This window comes from Phoca vitulina, unplaced genomic scaffold (assembly GCF_004348235.1).
Source record: "Phoca vitulina isolate PV1807 unplaced genomic scaffold, GSC_HSeal_1.0 scaffold21, whole genome shotgun sequence".
In the NCBI taxonomy this organism is placed as follows: domain Eukaryota; kingdom Metazoa; phylum Chordata; class Mammalia; order Carnivora; family Phocidae; genus Phoca; species Phoca vitulina.
The window spans coordinates 30,809,981-30,822,251 of NW_022589724.1; positions in this window are offsets into that span (position 1 = coordinate 30,809,981).

The window sequence follows — 12,271 nt, forward strand, 5'->3', positions numbered from 1 at the left end:
GGCGCCCAGAAGTTCCAAGGGGTGTCTGTCAGCTCTTTGCGGAGCCCACAGAGGCAGCTACAAATTGCTTGGTTTCCACGTCCCTGAGTCACTGTGATGGAGGCAAAGGGGTCTGTGGTGAGTTGCTGGGGGCTGGAGACCACGGGTGACCAGCCCCCTGGGGAGGACGGGTGACCCTGACCTTCCTTGTGGAGGACATGCCCACACTCTGTGGCTGGCCTCTGGGGGGGTCCCCTGCAGCCGGTCCAGGAACTGCTGGCACGCCCATTGGACAGGCAGGTAAACCGAGGCCCGGGAGGACTGAGAGAGTGGCTCTGGGCTGTGGGCTGCTGGGGTTGCCAGCAGTAGTCTGAGGACGACTTACCTGATGGGCACCGTGGGCCAAGCTGGCTGCACACCCTCCTGCCTCTACCCCACTGGCTGCTGGGTTCCAGAACTCGCTGGGGCTTGCGGGGTCCCCGGGGAGCTTGGTGCGCCCTGGAGTTTTGTCCTTAACGCATTTCCCTGCGTCTTCATGCTAGGGGGTCAAGGGGGTCTTTCCACCTTGTTTCTGATTTATTCACACAAAGCTCATCAGAAGGGCTTCGCCCCCAACCTGATGGCCTCCCCGTCTTTCATCTGAGAGACAGGAAGCTGTGAATTTTGCCAGAAAAAAAACCAAAGGATCAGCCTCTGGTCATCTCTCTTCAAGCTCACCTCTGGGTTCAAATGGCCTGCAGACTAGATTCAGAAGATGGGAGTGGGGGCCCAGTGCAGGGTGGGGGGGCCGGGAGCCTGGGCTCTGTGGCTTCCAGGGCCTCCGTGGAGCCCGCCTGGCCACTCGGGGCTGTGTGTCCTTGCTGGGCCCATGCACCAGGCCTCGGTTTCCCGGGGGAGGTGTGGGCATGTAATATGCCCGCAGTGGCCCAGCCGCAAGCAGCCGTGAGCCCCGGTGACTGTGCCCTGTTCTGGAACCGTGCCCTTCGGTGCGGGCAGTGCTGCGTCCGCCTGCTGGCCTGGACCCCCACGTGCTGTTGTGTGTGTCCCTCTGCTGGGGACAGCTGGGGCCGGGCCTTGAGGGAGGCTGGAGGTCTGCGGGTCTCAGGCAGCGGGCGTGGAGTGGGTCGGGGGGTCAGAAACAAACGTGGGTGAGCGTGACCAAGGACTTCCCCGTGGGGGGGGGCGCTTTGCGGTGCGCCCTCTGCGTGGGTTCCAGCGAGGGGGGGCTGAGTTCCGGCCTCTCTCTCCCCCTGCCATCCCCCCACTTTGAGCTGCAGGGTAGTTCTGGCCCCAGGGGTTGGAATCCCGGGGGCCGGCTTCCAATCCAGCCGCTGTTTCCCTGTCCCCGTTGGTGGGCTGGCATTGCTGCCCTTCTGTGGAAGGACGGGGCTCAGGGAGGTTGAGGGCCGGCCCAGGGCCCTTGCAGCCGCTGGTGGGGTGAGCTCGCCCTGCCTGCTGGTCCTCCCGCTCTGACCCCTCCCGCCAAGTCTCCCTGACAGACAGCGGCCAGGGAGACTCTCTGGAAGGAGCAAACTCTCCATGGTGGGAGGAGCAGTGGGGGGGCTGCAGGGCAAATGGGGGCTGGCCAGGCCTCCCCCACACCAGAGGCGCCCCTTCCCCCTCCCCCACATGATTGGGCAGCCCAGGTTCTCCCCAGTACCTGCCGCCTCCTCCGCCCCTGCCCAGCTCCAGGGCTCCCAGGCTGGCCACACAGGGGCGTCGGGTCAGGCCGTCTCTGAGCCAGGCCTGGGCGGTCGGACCACAAGCGGTGCTGCAGGGACTGCGTCCTCGTGCTGGGAGGCAAGAGAGCCCAGTGCTCACTATGAGCCTGGCTCAAAGGGGGCAACTTCCTTACTGTGCCTCAGTTTCCCTTCTGTAGCACTGGGCTGTCCCCAGGTGGACGGGAGGACTAGCCAGCAGAGACTTCCTGGAAGTTCAGAGCCCAGACTGGGAAACAGAGGCTCCCGGGGAGAGTCCCCCTCACTCTGATGCTTGACCTTCAGCCCCGCCCAAGGGCGAGGCCCAGCCCTAGGCCAGTAAGCGCCTGCCTCGGGGGCCTCCAGCCAGCTGACGCCACACGGACAGCAGTCCGCAAGCTCCCCGTTCTGGAGGAGCTTACTTTAAAAAACAGCAGTGAGCGTGGTCAAGGCGTGCAGGTTTGGGGTTCCCCGAGGCAGTCACCAGGACTCTGGCCTTGGGGGTGTGCCCACAGAAGGCACAACACGGGATGGCGAGGACCAAGTAAACGATCTGGGCGCCGGGGAGATGGGGGCCACAGGAGGGGGAGAGGCAGGGGCCGCATCAGGGTGTTTGTCAGCATCCCCCCCTTTGGCCCTGCCCTGCCCTGCCCTGGATGAGGCTGGCTGCCCCCCCCCCCGCCCCCGCCATGCCCCATGGAAATAAAAGGCAAAGTTCAGGAAGACCCCAGTGCTGAGTCCCTTGTAGCCTGGAAGAGTGGAGGGGCGCCTTCTGCCCAAACCACCTGAGGGCAAGGGCCTGCCTTGGACCCCTGTCTCTGCCCCTCCTGGCTGCCCTGCGGCTTTGGCCCAGTCCACCCCCCCTCTGCCCCAGACCTGCCCCAGGCTGGGCGGCCCAGCTCCGGACCTGACGAGCTGGGTTTTCCTTTCCATCTTGAACGTGTCCTGATTTCTGCTCAGACCCGGGACGGAGGGGTGCCCTGCTCACAGCTTCGGGGCTGGGCTCGGGTCCGGATCCCGCCTCCCCACCAGACACAGGGCACTTCCTCCCTCTGGAGTTTCCTCGGCTGAGTGGGGGCCGTGCTGGGGTTTGTGCGGGCTGGGCTGGGGCTGAGCGTGGGCTTACTGGCTGGTTGTGGCTTTGGGGGACAGCACGCCCAGGATAGCCCAAGCCAGCCGGGGCGGGTGGGACTGAATGCTGGGGGCAAGCCCGCAGGCAGAGCGGTGGGGAGGGGCCAGGGGCCCGCTCACCCTTGCCTCCATTCCTCCCCCAGAACCGAGGAGAGCCTCAAGGGTGGGGGGAGAGCCTGGGTGTATAGCTTCTGTTGTCTTCTCTGGGGACCCTGGCCTCAGTGGCTCCCCCCCGCCGGGGCCTCACGCTTCTCCCAGCCCTTCCCACCCAGGGGACCCCCACACCACTTTCAGCTGCCCGCTGGCCTCAGGGGCTCCACGGCACCCCAATGCCTCCTTCTTGGGCCTCCAAGGGCACCAGACTCAAGCAACTCTCTCCCCGCTCTGAGGGCTGCAGGGGGCCCCAGTCCACACTGCAGAAGGGCCCGGAATGCAGAGAAAGTTCTCTGTGAAGTGCCCAGTGTCGCCGAAGGAGGCTGGGACAGCCGCGTCCCCTCTGCTCGTTGGTCCTGTGGAACTTTCTGGGCTGGTGCGGTTTGACGTCCATGTGGGGCCGTGTGTGTGTGTGTGTGGGGGGTGTAGATGCCTCCCTTCCTGGGGGCACACTCCTTCTGGGGGGTGGAGGCTGGGAGTGGGGGACCTGGTGGGGAGTGAACTGTGCCGAAGAGCCAGGCCCCAGGCAGCGGTGAGCTAGATTAGACCACAGGCCGGAGGGCTTTCAGTCGAGAGGAAGCTTGGCTCCTAATGAGGCCGCCGTGTGGGTTTGATTTCCGTGCTCCCTCCCGTTCAGAGACGGCTCCCTAGGTGCCTTCTGCAAGGCTGGACTGGCCGGCGTTTCCCAAGTGCACCATTCCAAGACGGCACCCGGGGAGTGGTGACCCTAGCGGGGCTGTCTGACCACAGTCCGCCGTCCTGGGCCCCCTTTTGGAGGCAGAGGGGCTGGAGCAGGAATGTCAGCAAAGACCCTGGCAAGTGCCCGGCTCGCTGCTTAGCATTCCACCCGCGTTCTCACGTCCAGGGTCACGTCCTGGAGAGGCGAGTGTTGCTGCTTCCATCCCCCGGGGGTGCAAAGTCACCCCGCCGGGGACTTTGGGAGTCCCAGCCAGATCTCTCCACTAGAAAGGCCGGCCTTTAGCCAGCGCCCCAGGCCCCTGTTGGCGAGTGAGGACAGCTGCAGAAACAGCATTTGGGCAGGGGCGGTGAAAACCCCGGGGGCCGCAGGCCAGTGTTCCCTGGGTCCTCTGCAGGGCGGGCGCTAGTTGGGCCCTTATACTCGGTAATTCGCACATCATGTCTTGCTCAAATGTATTACTTATGTTTTCACAGTGAGCACGTATTCCCTTTATCATCAGCAAAGCTAATTCCGTTGGGGGCAGGACAGAGAAAGCCCCTGGGGGTCCCTCTCGCTCTCAGACGTGCCCTCTTCCCATCTGCCCCTGTAGGAGGAGGGTTTCAGAAGCCCAGCCCTAGAATTTCTGTTCTTCGGGGAAGCATGGAACCCAACCAGAGCATCTTTGTCCCTCCAGGCTTGCTGCCTGAGCAGGGTCTCCAGAGCGTGAGGACAGGAGGGGTGGGATTCCTGCATGCCCATCTAGGAAACGGAAAGCAACATCTGCCTGCAGGAGTCGGCTCGTCTCCATCTGCACGCTGCTCTTAACCGTCCCGAGTGCTTTCACATTTTGCATCTCCCAGGCCATCAGATGTCCCAGTGGCCCATGGAGGTCAGGGTTAGGGATGCCACTTAGGGGCCGAGCAGGTGTAGGTCCAGCCAGGACCAGATGAGAGAGCATGCAGGCTGGGAAGTGGGAGGCCTGGCTTTCTCTCCACCCTGCCATAAACTCACTGGGCAACCTGGGTGAGAATATCAGTGTTGAGGGGGCCTTGGCAGTCACCTAATAATCAGCCAGGGGTCAGCAAGGACGCCAGAGCCCATGTCAGGAGGCTCAAGAGAGAGAACTTAGTACAGGGAACTGTCCAGAATGTGCCAAAAAGGCCAGGTGGGAGGGTGAGGCATCTAGAGATGAGCACCTCTGGGGTCTGAGGGGGTTTCCCTGGAGGAAGGGGCCTCCTGGCAGGCTGGGGCTAAACCACAGAGGTGGCTGTGATGACACATCGCCCACATCTCCACTTCAGGACTGAGGTCCCTGTCCTCCAAGCTCCTGGGACTGTTGCCTGCTGACAGCTCACAGCTAAGTACTTTTCCAGGAATTGCCTGGGTGGAAGGGGGCCGCCTCATCCAAGTGCAACCTGCACCCTAGACCGGCAGGTATGGGGCACAAAGTCCCCTTGTCTTAACTGGGGAAGCTGCAAAGGGCCAGCCCACCTGCCAAGCCTCCCGTGCGGTCAGCTGAAGCCTCTGCTGCGGGCCTCCCTCCGGCCAGGCCTCTATCCCTCACTCCCTTGTGGGCGCTGCCTCACAGTGAGCCTCCTGCTTGCCAATCTCCACTTCAGAGTCTGGTTCCTAGAGAATCTGACTGAAGGGTCAGGTCCCTAACCCTGACCTCCATGGGCCACTGGGACATCTGATGGCCTGGGCGATGCAAAACGTGAAAGCACTCGGGACAGGTGAGAGCAGCGTGCAGATGATGCTGGAAGTGGCCCCAGGAAGCAAATTCTAAAATGGGATTTGGGAGCTGAATGGCTGGTTGTAGGTGAAGCAGTGACAGAGCCCGGTTCGTGACAGTGGCATGAGTGTTAAAACTTTGTCCAGTAGTGGGCTGGGATGGCATACCAGTAGAAGGGACTGCGATATCTCAAGCGTCTGATACTTGGCGGGAGAAGCAGTCATTATAAAGACTATGTATGGCCTTGGGGGGCTATTGCTGGGTATTATCAGTGGATGGGAAAACACAATGAGAGCCTGAGCACGATGATTCAGCGATTGAAAGGAAGTGTGGGGTGATGTCAGCAACAATGGTGGACTCTAAATTCTGCCCTTCTATAAAACAATGAAAAAAATAGGCAAAATCTGTTGGTATCTACTTTCCTTCCCCCGTCACTACAGCCCGCTGGAAATTAACCAAAGGCTTGCAGCAACCCAGGGAATAGTTATTTAAGAAACGTAGCTGATTCTCAGTAAGAACAGTGGACTTTATGGCATTTTAACTTACCCCAGTCCCATCCCCTGCTCTTCGGCTCAGTAGTAGCTATGAAAATAAGAGCCCACGTTCCCAACACTAGAGAAGGCAGAACAGACCTCACTCACAAAGAGTCATAATCAATCATTTCTGACTTGTCTTGCACTCTCTGGAAAACCAGCTCAAAAGATAGTCCACCTAACGCAGAATTGGCCTAGTGCTAAAGATGCACACCCAGGGACGTTGGTCAAAACTGTTTACTGACTACCACTAGTGGTAAAGGATAACAGTGGGGGCAAACAGAAGACTGATCAAAGTTTGGGAGGAAGGCTGGGGACCGAGATGTCCTTAAGGGCTTTGGAAAGCTCTGAATTATTCCTAGGCCAAGTGCATAGTCCAGAGCGTATCCTCAGGAAAGGCTGAGAGGGTCCCCAGCTCTCACCTCCTGCTGACCTCCAGACTTGAGAGCAGCAGGAAGTGAAGGCTAAGGCAGAGTTGGAGACCACCTGGCTGAGTGTTGAAGGTGTGCTGCGAACACACACAGAGCCTCTTGGCAAAGACTAGAAGATTTCTTTTTGGCCTGAAGCCTTTAAGGAAATCTCTGTCTAATCAGTAGCTGACCATAAGCTAATAAGACAGAGGCTTTGGGGCCACACGTGACAAAGAATACAGACTTTACAGAATTAGTTCAGAAGAATCACTAAAAACAACAACAGTAACAAAAGACCGAACATAGCAGCAACAACAAATACTGGGGCGGGGGAGAGAATCTGGTCTCCAGGGTTGCCACATTATAATATTCAAAACGTCCAGTTTCCAGTGAAAAATTACAAGGCATGCCAAGAAACAAGAAAGTATAGATCCTACACAAGACAAAGAGAAATCAGTAAAACCTGTCCCCAAAGAACTCCAGACACTAGACTTTCTAGGAAAGGCTGTAAGTCAGCTATTTTAAATATGTCCAATGAGTTAAAGGAAACTATGTCTCATAGTTTTAGTTCTTTAGAAAGAACTAAATGCCTCATCAAACAGACTATCGAGAGAGACAGAAATATAACAAAGAAACAGAAATTTTGGAATGGAAAACACAATAACTGAAATGGAAAAAAAAAAAAAATCACTAGAGCAGTTCAACAGCAGACTTGAGGAAGTAGAAAAAGTCAGCAAACTTGAAGATAGGTCAGTTAAGATTATCCAGTCTGAAAAATAGAAGAAAAATGAACAGAGCCTCAGAGACCTGTGGGATACACATACCAAAATATGTGTAACGGGAGTTCCAGAAGGAGAGAAGAGAAAGAAAAGGGAAGATAGCATATTTGAGGAAATAGTGGCCAAAAACTTCCCAAATTTGATAAGAAACATTACACATCGAGGAAGCTCAAGGAACTCAGAGATTCACACCTAGAAACATCACAATCAAACCGTCAAACGCTGTAAGACAAAGTGAGAATTTTGAAAGAAAGAGAGAAGTGATGTGTCATGCGTAGGGAATCTTCAATACAATGAGCAGATTATGTATTTTTGGTTTGTAACTCCTTTTAAAAAAATATCTGGTTTAAAAGATAACTGCATTGAAACAAATAAAGGGGATTAAGGGGTACAAACTTCCATTTATAAAATAAATAAGCCATGGAGATGAAAGGCACGGCATAGGGAATATGGGATAGACGGTGGCTACTCTTGTTGCCGAAAACACTGGGTAATGTATAGAACCACTGCATCAGTGTGTTGTACACCCGAAACTAATATAACATTATATGTTAAGTATATGTCAATAATAAAAAAATAACTACATAAAGTAATCATTATAAACCTAGGCTGATGGGCACTCAATGTATAAAGATGTAGTTTGGATGACAATAAGAGCATGATGGTAGGAGGTGGAGATATACAAGGGCAAAGTTTTTATATATGACTGAAACTAAATTGGTATTAATCTGAACTAGATTGTTATGAATTAAGGTGGTAATTTCAATCCTCAGACAACTGCAAGAAAATAACTAAAAAATATATAGCAAAGGAAATTACACTGGTATTAAAATGGTGCACTAGAAAAGGTCTATTTGATACAAAAGTAGGCGGTAATGGAGGAATAGAGGAGGAAAAAAGACATGTAGAAAGTAAATAGCAAAATGACAGAAGTTCTTTCTTATAAATACTTATATTAAGTGTAAATAGATTAAACTCTTCAATTAAAAGGAAGAAATGAGCAGATTGGATAAAATAATTTGATCCAATGGTATGCTGTTTACAATAGACTCAGTTCATTTTATTTTATTTTTTAAGATTTTTAAAAAAGTTTTTATTTATTCATTTGAGAGAGAGAGAGAGACCACGAGTGGGGGAGAGGCAGAGGGGGAAGCACTCTCTGCTGAGCTGGGAGCCCGATGTGGGGGCTCAATTCCAGGACCTGGAGATCACGACCTGAGCCAAAGGCAGACACTGAACCATCTGAGCCACCCAGGTGCCCCTAAGATTTTATTTTTAAATAATCTTCAAACCCAATGTGAGGCTCGAACTCCTAACCCTGAGATCAAGAGTCGCATACCGTACGGACTGAGCCAGCCAGGCACCCCTATACCCTAGAACCAGCGACACAGTAGGTTGAAAGTAAAAGAGTGGAAAATGATATTGCATGCAAATAGTATGCAAAAGAGAGCTGGCATGGTTCTACTAACGTCAGACAAAATAGACTTTAGTACAAAAACTATTATTAGAGACAAAGAAGGAGATTATAATGATAAAAGCACCAATCCATCAAGATCTAACAATTATAAACATATATGCACTTAACAACAGAGCCCGAAAATACATGAAGCAAAAAAGGACGGAACTGAGAGAAGATCCAGACAGTTCAACTCTAATAGTTGGAAACTTTGATATGCCACTTCCAGTAATGGATACGACAATTAGAAAATCAGCAAGGAAGCCGAAAACTTCAAACAAACCTACCAATGAGAACTAACAGTTATCTATAGAATGTTCCAGCAGAACATGCATCCTTCTTTGATGCTCATGGAACATTCTCCAGGACAGACTGCATGTTAACAGACCACATAAAACAAATCTCAGTACATTTAAAAAGATTGAAATTGTACAAAATATGTTCTCCGACCACAATGGAATGAAATCGGAAATTCGTTCTAATTTGGAAGGGAGTTTGGAAATTCACAAATATGGGAACTAAACACCACACTCCTATGGAACCAGTGGGTCAAAACAATCACAAGGGAAACCAGATAGCACTTGGAGGAGGATGAAAGCACAAGGACGGTGCTCGGAGCGGGATTTATGGCTCTCTGCCTGCACCTCAGAAAAGGAACCTCAACTCCGTAGCTTCGCAGGCCACCTTAAGAAACGAAACAGGGGCACCTGGGTAGCTCAGTCGGTTAAGCGTGAGACTCTTGATTTCGGCTCAGGTAATGATCTCAGGGTCGTGAGATAGAGCCCTGCGTCTGGCTCGGTGCTGGGGGTGGAGCCTGCTTGGGATTCTCTCTCTCCCTCTGCCCTTCCCCCCTCCTAAAAAGAAAGAAAGAAAGAAAGAAAACTAGAAACAGGAGAGCAAACATGACACCCAGAGGAGGTATGACAGCGGGCATCTGGCCGCACTCATGGCACGTGTTGTAGGTGCGGGCCTGAGGGAGCGACGAGCAGCCCTATGAACACCGAGCTTGGGGATACCTGACTCGTGGAGCCCTCCTCTCGGACGGAAGCTTCTGTGCCCCCAGCAGTCAGAGTCCTGGCTTTGGGAGCCAAGGCTGCGGTAGGAGTGGCCCCACTCCCCATCACGCTCAGCGACGTGCTGGGGAAACTTGTACTCTCCATCCCACGACTGGGCTCTGTGGTCCTGCCTCCCAGAAGGGGACACTTCCCCCGGGGGACACCATTAGAACCACATTAAACGTGAACTCATGCTTGCCCACTGGTCACTTTAGGCTCCTTTTTGCCCAGAGACCACCCCGCAGGGGTAACTGGCCCGAGCATCAGGAGGCCGCATGCTGCTGCTACATTCTAGCACAGGGAAGGACGCTTTCGGCACCTGCTTGCGCGCTGAAGGCCTCTCTTGGTGTTTCTGTGCACTGTTCGCTCAGGGAGCAGACCAATGAGCAGCCACAGCCGGGGAAGGGCATAGCCACCAGGGGCTCCAAACCCTGGGGGGTGAGGGGCTGGACCAGCCCACCAGGTGAGCCTCCCGGACCAGCAGACCAAGGAGTCTAGAATGGTGGCAGAGGACGCAGACGGTGAGTGTCACCATCCCGCCTTGATACCAGCCACAGTGACTGGCCTTAAAGGGGAAACACTGCTAAGCTGCCCTCCTACTCCCTGCCCTCAAATGGGTCACCGGCACGTTCCAGGGGAGAGAGCAAAAACTGTCCCCCGAGAGCCGTGAAGCGCAGGGCAGACCACTGCTGCCTCTCGATGCCGTCCTGGGGGGGCATTCGGGCTCTCAGCTCAGCTGGGCATGTCTGCAGGCCTCCCTGGGGCACCCGCCACCCTTCCCCCCACCCGCCGGGTGGCCCCTGCTCGCAGACCCAGAAGCGCCCTGACGCTTGGCTCCCTGGCCTGGGGCCGGGAGGATCGCTGTGCTTCTCTCCCCTGCAGGCTGCTGGGTCGGTTCTGGATCTTCGGGGTTAATAACTGCAGTTCTGAGCCCTGGGGACTTGCTGCAGAGGCCAGGATCCCAACGTTTTCAAAGTCTGCCAGTGAAGCACAGACCCCATGGGCCACGGGCTCTTATCTTCTAATAGCAAATAAATAAATTGGTTAGAGTCGCCCCTCTCGGGGAGGCTGACGCAGACTGTCTGAGCACTGGGTGGAGGAGACTTCTCGGAATTTAATTATAATTTAAGTGTAAAATATGCCTCTTCAGGGGACTTTCCCACCTCGTGCGTAATTACTCCCAGCCACCCCCTCACGGTGCCTCTGTGTGCCGTGAGCGATTAATTTATAGGCTGGTAATAGACTAAAACAATATTTAAAGTCATTTTGCCCTATGTAGTTTTTAAGGAGGGTTTGAGATAATAATTATTTCAAGGCCCAATTTATCACCAACCGCCCCCTCCCCCAGGCCCAGGCCCCCAGCCTCAGGAGCAGCCAGCCCCGCTCTCCACACCTCCCCCGCAACCTGGCCCCCTGTTCTTTGCTCCCAAATTTGGCAGGAGTGCACGGGCCCTGGTCTGGATGGCGTCTACGGAGGACAGAAGCAGGCCCGCTGACTCCCCGATAACCGAGTCAGGGCAGAATTTCTCGGCCACTCAGGAGGCAAGGTCACTCGGGGGAGGCTGTTTGGCTGCCCCTCCCAAGTCTGGGGCAAGGATGGTGCGTTCAGTGGAATGCAGGGAGGTGGGCATGGAGGGCGAGCCCTCTGCCCAGGGAGGTTACTCTATTTTTGTGGCTCAGCCATGGTGGGAAGAGAATGGTCACTGTCATCTGAGACCCAGGCACAATAACACGAAACTGTCCCACGTTGGGCAGGCCGGTGACTGCTGCTGGACCTCTTTATCTTCCCTGGGGCCGATTGTGAAGCACAGAGACAGCTCAAGGAGTGGACTTGGGCTTGGGTCCCCAGGCTTGGAAACCAGAAGGAAGGGGTGGGGGTTGGGGGGGCTCTGGTAGAGGGAGTGCCACAGCACATGGTCGGAGCGAAGAGGGGAACTGCTTGCTCAGTGTCCGAAGAACCCTGCATTGCATCCTGGGCGGGGCGGGGCGTGCCCTTAAATGTCCAGGCCCCCAGGCCCAGCACTGTCTTTGGGGGCCTGGCGAGGGGAATGTGGGCATGGCCTCCCTGGGGAAGGATCGGAGCTTTGGGATCAGATTACCAAACTGGTAATCTCAGGTAACTCCTGGGTGCTGTGCTGGAGGCATGCAAATGGAGCTCCCACCTGTGCCCGAAAACCCTGGGGGGTGTGGGGAGGCCTGCAGGGTCCACAGCTCCCGACGTCACACACAACTTCTGAGGAGGACTCGGGGCTCTGGCGGATTCTCACAGGGCCTGGTGGTCAAAGGAAGGAGGGCATGGCCAGTGCGGAGGGCTGGCCTGGGGTGGGATGGGAGCCTGCCAAGCCCCCGGGAGTTCAGGGAGGGGCCTCACCCGCAAAGTGGATCCTGGAATCTGCACCCCCAGGGCGGACATGTGTGCAGTGGGGCAGCACGTACGTGTGTCCGGGGAGTCACCGTCACCTCCGCAGGGCGCAGAGGCTCCCACCCCCCTCAACTCTTCTTGAGGGCTGCGGTTTTTATTCCTTTAAGGCCATTACAAAATGCCTGCGTTTGTCTTGTGTCCCGTTTTGGCCCTTCTTTGGTATTCCTGGTGCCGGTGCACGGTAAATACTTCAACAAGTAAATGAATTCTTAAGGGAATGAGCGAATGAATCCTGGCATCCCATC